This window comes from Hyperolius riggenbachi, chromosome 2 (genome assembly GCF_040937935.1).
Source record: "Hyperolius riggenbachi isolate aHypRig1 chromosome 2, aHypRig1.pri, whole genome shotgun sequence".
In the NCBI taxonomy this organism is placed as follows: domain Eukaryota; kingdom Metazoa; phylum Chordata; class Amphibia; order Anura; family Hyperoliidae; genus Hyperolius; species Hyperolius riggenbachi.
The window spans coordinates 97,987,637-97,997,214 of NC_090647.1; the positions used below are offsets into that span (position 1 = coordinate 97,987,637).

General features: G+C 44.0%; 1 protein-coding gene across 1 annotated transcript in view; it reads right to left on the bottom strand.

Moving 5' to 3' along the window:
* Positions 1 to 9,213, bottom strand: part of STOML3 (stomatin like 3) — a 52,890-nt gene extending 43,677 nt beyond the window's left edge. The window contains exon 1 of the mRNA XM_068265032.1: positions 9,055 to 9,213. The gene's annotated coding sequence lies outside the window, so the exon portion shown is untranslated. The remainder of the gene's footprint in view (positions 1 to 9,054) is intronic.
* Positions 9,214 to 9,578: the final 365 nt, after the last annotated feature.

Here is a 9,578-nt window from a genome sequence, read left to right on the forward strand (position 1 = left end):
AGGGTGCTGTCTGCTACTGGGCTCTGTCATGGGATGCTGTCTGTCACTGGAAGTCTGTTATAGGGTGCTGTCTGTTACTGGCAGTCTGTTATAGGGTGCTGTCTGTTGCTGGAAGTCTTATAGGGTGCTGTCTGTTACTGGCAGTCTGTTATAGGGTGCTGTCTGTTACTGGAAGTCTTATAAGGTGCTGTCTGTTACTGGGTTCTGCCATGGGGTGCTGTGTGTTACTGGAAGTCTGTTATAGGCTGCTGTCTGTTCCTGGTAAGCTGTTATAGCGTGCTGTATGTTACTGGTAAGCTGTTATAAGGCGCTGTCTGTTACGGGAAGTCTGTTATAGGGTGCTGTCTGTTACTAGAAGTCTGTTGTAGGGTGCGGTCTGTTACTGGGCTCTGTTGTAGGGTGCTGTCTGTTACTGGAAGTCTGGTATAGGGCATTGTCTGTTACTGGAAGGCTGTGTGTTACTGGGGGGCTGTTATAGGGGGACAAGAAAAAGGAAGCTGCCATATTTATTTTCCTTTAAACACTACCAGTTGCCAGGCACTGGCAGCCCTGCTGGTCTACTTGGCTTCTGTAGTGTCTGAATAACACCAGAAACAAGCATGCAGCTAATCTTATCAGATCTGACAATGTCAGAAACACCTGATCTGCATGCTTGTTCAGGGTCTATAGCTAAAAGTATTAGAGATAGAGGATCAGCAGGATAGCCAGGCAACTGGTGTTGTTTAAAGGGAAATAAACATGGCAGCCTCCAAATCCCCCTGGTTACAGTTGTCCTTTAAAGGGTGTCTGAAGCCATAAATTTAAAAAAAAAAACAGATACTTACCTAAGGAGGGGGAAGGCCTATAGAGCCTTCCTGTTCTTCTCCTCATCCTGTTGTTCCTGCGCTAGCTCCCCCATTAGCAGCCTCTGACTAATGGGTCGGAGACTGCTCTCTTCTGCTTTGGGTGGGCTCCCAAAGACAGGCTGCTCCATACTACGCATGTGTGAGTGCGTACTTGTGCATTACGGAGCTGCCAGTCTTCAGGAGCACTCAGGCTCCCGAAGGCTTCCAAAGCCTCTCGTGGCGGGAGGTTTAAATGGAGGAGCCTGCAGGGGAACCAGAGGATAAGGAGCAGAACGTAAATGGGAAGGCTCTGTAGGACACAGAGCCTTCCCTATCGGTTTGTTTTTCTTTTAGAATTTCCTCACCCAACAGTATCTCGGGTGTTTAGAGAGTGGCAGTTGAGAAAAAAAACTTCAAGCGATAAGGACTATTCTTGTCGAAAAACCCTGGTGAACCAGAGAGGTGAAAGATGAGTCGCCCAAATAGTCTGCAGCAACAAAAGGGCAACAACACAACACATTACAGCTGAATACAATGCAGGTGCATCACATAGCATATCCTAATGCACAACAAGATGGACTTTGAAAAGCATGGGCTTTAGCAGCAGCAGACCATCAAGAGTGCCTTTGGTGTCACAGAAAAATAGGAAAAGACGCCTGCCGTGGGCCCTTGCCAACGTGCTTGATTGGTCTCAAATTGGTTTGAGGAAGTTCATTCAGTGTTTAACCCGCTTTCATAGCCAGCTCAGTCCCCTGACATAGCCAGCTCAGTCCCCTGGGACAATGTCAAAAAGATCACTTGAAAATGCCACCATCCAATCTGGCCCAACTTCGAGCAGCCATTATGTCAGCATGGGCCAACATTCTCCAGCAAAGGTATGGGCATCTTGTTTAGTCCAGGCCAAGAAGCATATCGGCTGTGAGAGCTAAAGGTGGACCCATTCCTTATTAGGCCTGGCACCCCCTAGAAGAGCTTTTCTGAGCGCTTTGTGATTTGAAAAAGCTCTTGCTAATGTAATGCTATGGGTGTGATCCCACCTGAGTGATTTGATTTTATAAAAATCACTAGAAAAGGCTGCTAGTGGGTTTGAGCTCTTAGGCCCTGTTCATACTGTCATCGTTTGCAGAACGCATGCATTTCAAAAAAGGGGTGCATCCTGTATTAATATTGAGGAACACTTTAATAGGGAGCACTGGGAGACATTTATCAAGAGTGTCTGAGACAAAATATTAGTAGGTTTTTAAAAGTCCGTTCAGAACTGTCTAAGACAGCCTAAGAAATCACTAAAATAGTGCAGATTCCTTTCTAAACTGTTAGGAATAGGAGGAGTAAAGGTGGGTACATACGTCAGATAAAAGTCTTTGGAAAATGAAAGATCACAGACCAATTTTACCCCCTTCCCTGTAGTATGAGAGCCATACCTTGAGGGCTGGAACCCACAAGAGCGTTTTTTTGAGCATTTTGGCAGCGCTGCGATACGCTAGCGTTTTGCCAAAAACGCTCAGCTGATGTTAATGGATGGGGCAACTTCCACAGGAGCGTTTGCGTTTCCCAGAAACGCAAACGCAGGACCTGCAGCATTTTGGGAGCGTTAGCGCTTCAATGTAAAGTATTGAAACGCTAGCAGAAACGCTCAGCAAAACCTAAACTGAGCGGTTTTGCTAGCGTTTTGCGGTTCAGCACACTGTAACAAAATTAAAAATAATTCACAGGACCAATCAGGATAAAAACGTAAAACGCAAAACGCTACACAACCGCTGAGGAAAAAAATATACTGTTGCAAAACGCGACCGAAAACGCGCATGAATCCGCTTGCAAACCGCTCAGACAAAACGCTAGCGGTTGCGTTTTGCGTTTGCGGATTTCAGTGGGTTCCAGGCCTCACAGTCTATTCTACCGAGCTGAACTCCCCATCAGATAAAAATCTTTGCAAGATGCTGCACGCACAGATGCTGTACACATGCAACAGATCAGTATCTGCAAAAGATCTGTTCCTGCAAAAGATCCGTTCCTACAAAATGCATTCATAGTCTATGATATCTGCAGATCATCATACACACCTTGTTTAACGGGCAATCAACTGTAGATCAGATCCACCAGGTTGGATCTTCAGATCGGCAGATAATTGTCTGATCTGCAGATGAATGTCCATTAAACAAGGTGTGTATGAGGATCTGCAGATATCATAGGCTATCAATGCATTTTGCAGGAACGGATCTTTTTCAGGGACTGATCTTTTACAGATTCTGATCTGTTGCATGTGTGCAGCATCTGTGTGTGCAGCATCTTGCAAAGATTTTTATCTGATGGGGAGTTCAGCTCCATAGAATAGACTGTGTAGAGCATGGCTCTCATACTACATGAAAGGGGGTAAAATTGGTCTGTGATCTTTCATTTTCCAAAGACTTTTATCTGACGTGTGTACCCACCTTTAGGAAGGTTTCTCAGACAGTGCTATGTGTGAGGGAAATTGTTGTTGCTGAGGTAACCAATACATCTGCTGTATTGCATCACTGCCCAGCACTGGAAGGGTTAATCACAGAACAGCTTCACAGGACAACTGACAGCAGGGGGGAGGAGCACTTCACTAATCACGTCTAACCTGAACTGCTGCACTATCTGTAGAACTGCTATGAAGCACTTCTAAATCTGCAGCAGTTTAAGGATAGATTTGCACTTTTCTTAACCGTAGTGCAGCTCTAGATAAATCCACGCTAAACTGCTGCTATTAAGTAGGATTTGAGAAGTTTCTTATTATCATGCAGAACAGTTCCTCTGCTGGTTAGAACAGTGTAAAGAAGAAAAAAAACTGTCAGTAATGCTTTGATAAATCTGGCCCATAGGGCGTTTAATACTGGCCTGTTTTCTGATCTTAGCCACCTCTGGATTATTTACATTAGATGGGATGTGGTTACACCAGGATAGTTATAACCTAGTGATGTAGTGATGCTGACTGGTGGATAAGTATTTCTAATGGTGTGTACACACTTGAAAGATAAATAAAAGATATCAGACCAATTTTACCCCCTTCCATGTAGTATGAGAGCCATACTCTACACAGTCTATTCTATGGAGCTGAACTCCCCATCAGATAAAATCTTTGCAGGATGCTGCACACAAAGATGCCCGTACACACTCAAAAGATCATTATCTGCAAAAGATCTGTTCCTGCAAAAGATCCATTCCTGCAAAATGCATTCATAGTCTATGAGATCTGCAGATCATCATACACACTTGGTTTAACAGACAATCATCTGCAGATCATCTGCAGATCAGATCCACCAGGATGGATTTTCAGATCTGCAGATGATTGCCAGATATGCAGATGAAGTCTGTTAAACCAAACCTGTGTATGAGGATCTGCAGATCTCATAGACTATAAATGCATTTTGCAGGAATGGATTTTTTGCAGGAACAGATCTTTTGCAGATAATGATCTTTTGAATGTGTACGGGCATCTTTGTGTGCAGCATCTTGCAAAGATTTTATCTGATGGGGAGTGCAGCTCCATAGAATAGACTGTGTAGAGTATGGCTCTCATACTACATGGAAGGGGGTAAAATTGGTCTGTGATCTTGCATTTTCCAAAGACTTTTATCTCAAGTGTGTATGAAGCATTAGACTACTTTCACACTGACGCGCTGAGGTGCATCAGACAATATAATTGCATAGCAAACACACATGTACAGTATTAGAGCTTTCAAATTAGCACGTCAGCAGTGCGCTGCAATGGAATGCGTTGGAATACCATGACATGCAGTGTGGTAGATGTGCGTTTATGGTTGCAGTGAAGCATGCTTTTCATGTAGTGTATGCTTCACATTGCATGCGTAAAAGCACTATGCAACTTCTCCCCCGACGTTGCATTGCAATCCTTTCTATACAGGATGTGCAATGCCACAGGTTGTGCAAACCAGCCATATACCGGTAGTGATCTTTTATAGGCGATAGACGTATACCAATCATGGACTTTGCAAGAGTTCAACTTCACCCACTTTATATCGATTCAATCAAATAGAAACGGAGGGGAACAATAGAAAAAAAAAAAAAAATTACACAGATATTTGGTTACCCCAAAATTGTCTTCAGTTTATGGTAGGGACATCAGAATAGAACTATGGTAGGATTAGATTGCAAGCTCCACTGAGTTATAGTTAGTAACGATTATGTACTCTGTGAAGCTGTGGAACGAGTCAACACCATAAAAAAAACAAGAATATATATCTACATCCATATGTGTAATGTAATAATTTAGCATTTATATAGCGCCAACATCTTCCACAGCGCTTGCAAAAAGGGCGCCTGGAAAAAAGGGGGCGTAGTAATAGACGAAATTTTAAGTTTTAATGTAAAACAATATTTTTCGTTTCATATAATCTAAAATCAAGTGCTAAATATGTTGAACTAACGGTAATAAAAACGCAAAATACAGTCTACAACAAAAAAACAATATTTACACTTGAATTGCATAGTAATAAAATTGTAGATGTTACAGATATTTTACTGCAACTATACCTAACCGTACTGTCACAAAAAACCCTCCCTGTACCTATCCCTAACCCCTAGACCCTCCCCCCCCTCCTTGTGGTGCCTAACCCTAAAACCCCCAGGTTGTAATAAACATAGTAATACAATTGTAGATATTACAGATATTTTACTGCAACTATACCTAACCGTACTGTCACAAAAAACCCTCCCTGTACCTATCCCTAACCCCCTCAGGTGGTGGGTGCCTAACCCTAACCACCCCCCTGATGGTGCCTAACCCTAACCACCCCCCTGATGGTGCCTAACCCTAACCACCCCCTGTGGTGCCTAACCCTAACCACCCCCCTGTGGTGCCTAACCCTAACCAACCCCACTGCACAAACACCCTTACACACATAGGGCTTGATTCACTAAGACAAATAGCATGCCTTTTCCAAGTTAACACGCCATATCAGAGATAACACGCCTTATCAGAGTATCATAGAGAGCGCTACGAACTTATGCCTGCTAATTGGCAATGACGAGAGCTTCATTCGTCCTGCTCTAAACCCCTGTGGGCTCATTAAACTACTCTGATAAGGCATGTTATCTCTGATAAGGCATGCCATTTGTCTTAGTGAATCAAGCCCATAGAAACAATAATATATTTGATAACGTAAAATACTTCACTACAAATAACATGAATAGAAAAATGTATATATTTTTAATAGAATAAATAGCCTTACAATAACATATGCATTAAAAATATTATTAACTGCTTGCCGACCGCGTCACACCGACGCGGTCCGCATAAGGTCCTTGGGGCTCACAGTGCAGAAGATTGCGTGCAGGCTGCGCACGGCTCTCCTGTTGGTAGGCGAAGGTGGAGCGGAGTGAAACCGCCGTCTAATTACCTTGTACAGCGCTGTTATCTGCAGCTGCGCTGTACTGGGGACAGCCGTGCGACACGGCTGTTCCCCTGGGACACTAGAGAGCGATCGACTCTCATAGGCAGAAGCCTATGACAGCTGATCGCCAGGATTGGGTGGCTGCGGGGAGGGAGGGGTTTGAGAAAAATTAAGAAATAAATAGTAAAACATAACAACAATAATAACAAAATAAAGACAAATATTTATAAAAAAATAAACAATAGGGGGGCCGATAAGACCCCACCAACAGAGAGCTCTGTTGGTGGGGAGAAAAGGGGGGGGGGGGGGGGGAATACCTTGTGTGCTGTTTTGTGCAGCCCTGCAGCTTGGCCTTAAAGCTGCAGTGGCCCATTTAAAAAAAAATGGCCTGGTCTTTAGACGGGTTTAAGACTGCGATCCTCAAGAGGTTAATTAAAAAATGTATATATTTGTACTAGAATAAATAGCCTTACATTCACGTATGCATTAAAAAATCTTTAAATTATCGTAATATGAAAAGTGATATATTAGTAAGATAATAAATCTGAAAACTATAATTAACGCATTATAATTCTGAAAACAAGGTTAATACCAAAAGCTATATATTTGTAATACAATAAGCTTGAAAACGAAAATGTACGCATTATACTTATGAAAACTAATTATACTCCTGAAAGAGAAATTTAAAAACGATAAAATAAGTTAAACTGAAAGTCAAAACTAATTTGTAAACAATATTTGCTGCTCGGATACCCCTTTTCAAAATCCAAATTGATTTGGATCCGGATACCCAGATATCCGGTTCCGGATTGGATATCCAAATTTTTTGATATCCGAATAGAATCGGATATTCGAACCCAATGGTGGTATCAGTGGCCTGTGGCACCCTGGTGGTGGGAGCAGCACAGGCAGCAGAAGCAGGGCAATGCAGCAGCAGGTGTAAACGTGTACCAGGAGCATGCCGGATGTGGCACGTGCCAACTGGCACATAGCGTTGTTGGTACCACGGCTGTAAACAAATTGTGAACCAGGCGGCTTAGTTAGTAATAGTTAATCAGGAGGAGCCAGGAGGTTGTGGTGGTGGTGGTAAAGGGTGGTAAGGCAAGCATAGTGATTCCCAGCCACTTCATGTCCACCTCTTGCCAACAACAGGGAAAGACTCGCCCAACAGGGTCCAACGGGGTCTGGCGGCGTTTTTTCCTTGCACGGAGGGAGCAGAGGAGGCCACTGAGGACTGGCTGCCTGAACAGGCCTCAGTGTCGGCAGGAGTGGCAGAGGGGGTTCTGGTGCTCCGAGTCTGACCACTGCCAGCGCCAGCTTGCTTCAGCCACATGATGTGGGGTACTTGTACTTTATTAAAATCGGGGTTAGACTTTAAAGTAAAACAGCACGAAGTGACAGACAGCAGAGGAGAAGACACTAGTGCACACTAACTGTCACACTGGCACTGCTCAGCAGCACAGCAGTTCTGTAGTAAGCTAACACAGTAGTACTACTCTAACAACTAACTAGCACTGACAGCAGTACTAACTACACAATAACACAGTAATCCTATTCCCTAACCTATACTGTAGCTGAGGCTAATAGCAGGCCAGCAGCTGGCCTGGTCTGTGCATAGCACACACACAGACACAGGACAGAACCTATAGCAGATGCTGCAGGCCTGCAGCACACACTCTGACTGTCACTGAATGAAATCAAGCTAGCTACCTAATAAACAATACAACAATAGTGTAGTGGTAGTGAAGGTGTTTATCACTGAAAAGCTTTAGGTTTATCACTTTATACAGCACTTGCTAGGCCAGCAGCACTGGAGCATGTCTCTCAGTGAGCAGTCACAAGCAAGGACGAGATTTCTCATCATGGCACCCCTCCTTAATATACGGGGGGGAAGAGGGCTGGCCAGGGTTCGCTTCTGTGATTGGGTGCTATGGCTTAGGCTGGGAGCCCTCTGATTGGCTCAATGAGGTCAGGAAGGGCCGGCCAGGCTTCCCTTCTGTGATTGGTTGCTAGGGCTTCTGCTGGGAGCCCTCCGATTGGCTCAGTGACGTCATGGACGTCATATCCATAGTTACGGTACCCGGATTCAGATATCCGACCGGATATCCGAATTCCTATCCGGATACCACATTCCGAATTTGGCCAACTATCCGGAATCCGAATCCGAGGTCGGATAGTGGAAAAAGTTTGAATTATCCGGGTAGTTCGGATATCCGGAATCTGGATGAGCACCACTGTTTGTCATAAACCTTATTCTGTTTTATTATCACGATCCCTGTAACCGCTATTTATCGGATGCCCTAATATCCTCTCTGGCGTCCAATAGCCAATATTTTGGATTGCAGCCTATGGTGCGCCCATTAGCCATATGTGCCTTTTTTACTGTTTCCATGCTGTACAAAGTACATAGTCTTGTCACTAACTGTCCCTCAGAGGAGCTCACCATCTAATCCCTACCATAGTCATATGTCTGTGTAAGTATCGTGTAGTGTATCTGCCATAATCTAGGGCCAAGTTAGGGGAAAGCCAGTTAAAACTTATCTGTATGCTTTCGGGGCGAGGGAGGAAACCAACGCAGACACAGAGAGAGCATACAAACTCCATGCAGATAGTGCCCTGGCTGGGATTCGAACCAGGGCCCCAGTGCTGCAAGTGCAAATGCCACACCATATATGAGAGAAAGAGAGAGAGAGAAAGAGAGGGGGGGGGGGGGGGAGAGAGATGGAGAGAGAGATGGAGAGCAAATACGTAAATACAAATGTTGCCAATATTGAATTTACAATATGGACTCCGGTAGCTAACATTCATTATTGTGATATGTGTAGTTCAGATTGCTCTGAGCGTTCGGTACTCACCTCCACAGATGTCTGCTGTATAAGCTCTATAGTACAGCACAGCTAATCACCTTCGCTGCTATCACAAGCTTTTTAAAGCTGTGGCCACGCCCCCACGTTGGGAGTTGTCACCAATACAGACACCTGTATACTATGAGGGAATTATTTCTATAGAGACCAGAGTCACCATAGCATTATACAGTGATCTTACAGAGAGTGATAGAGCAGCAACAGGCACAAATGCAGCAAAGTGTATACATTCATTTTCTTAATGTGTCCTTATCATCTAGGCTAGATAGAAGTGTTATTATGATTTACAGAAGATCAGATCACAGAACGTATAGGTTTACATGGACTGTAGAGAAACCTGTAACTCAGGTTTTTCATATCTCTCTGCTTCAGGCTGACCATTATTTACTCAGAAATACAGACATCTCTGTCAGGCGGACTTTTCCACATACAAAGCAAAATGGTGTAACCAGGGTCAGGTGCTGGAAGGTGGAAATGTGATCACGTGAGCAAAATATACAGAAACAGCAGAATAG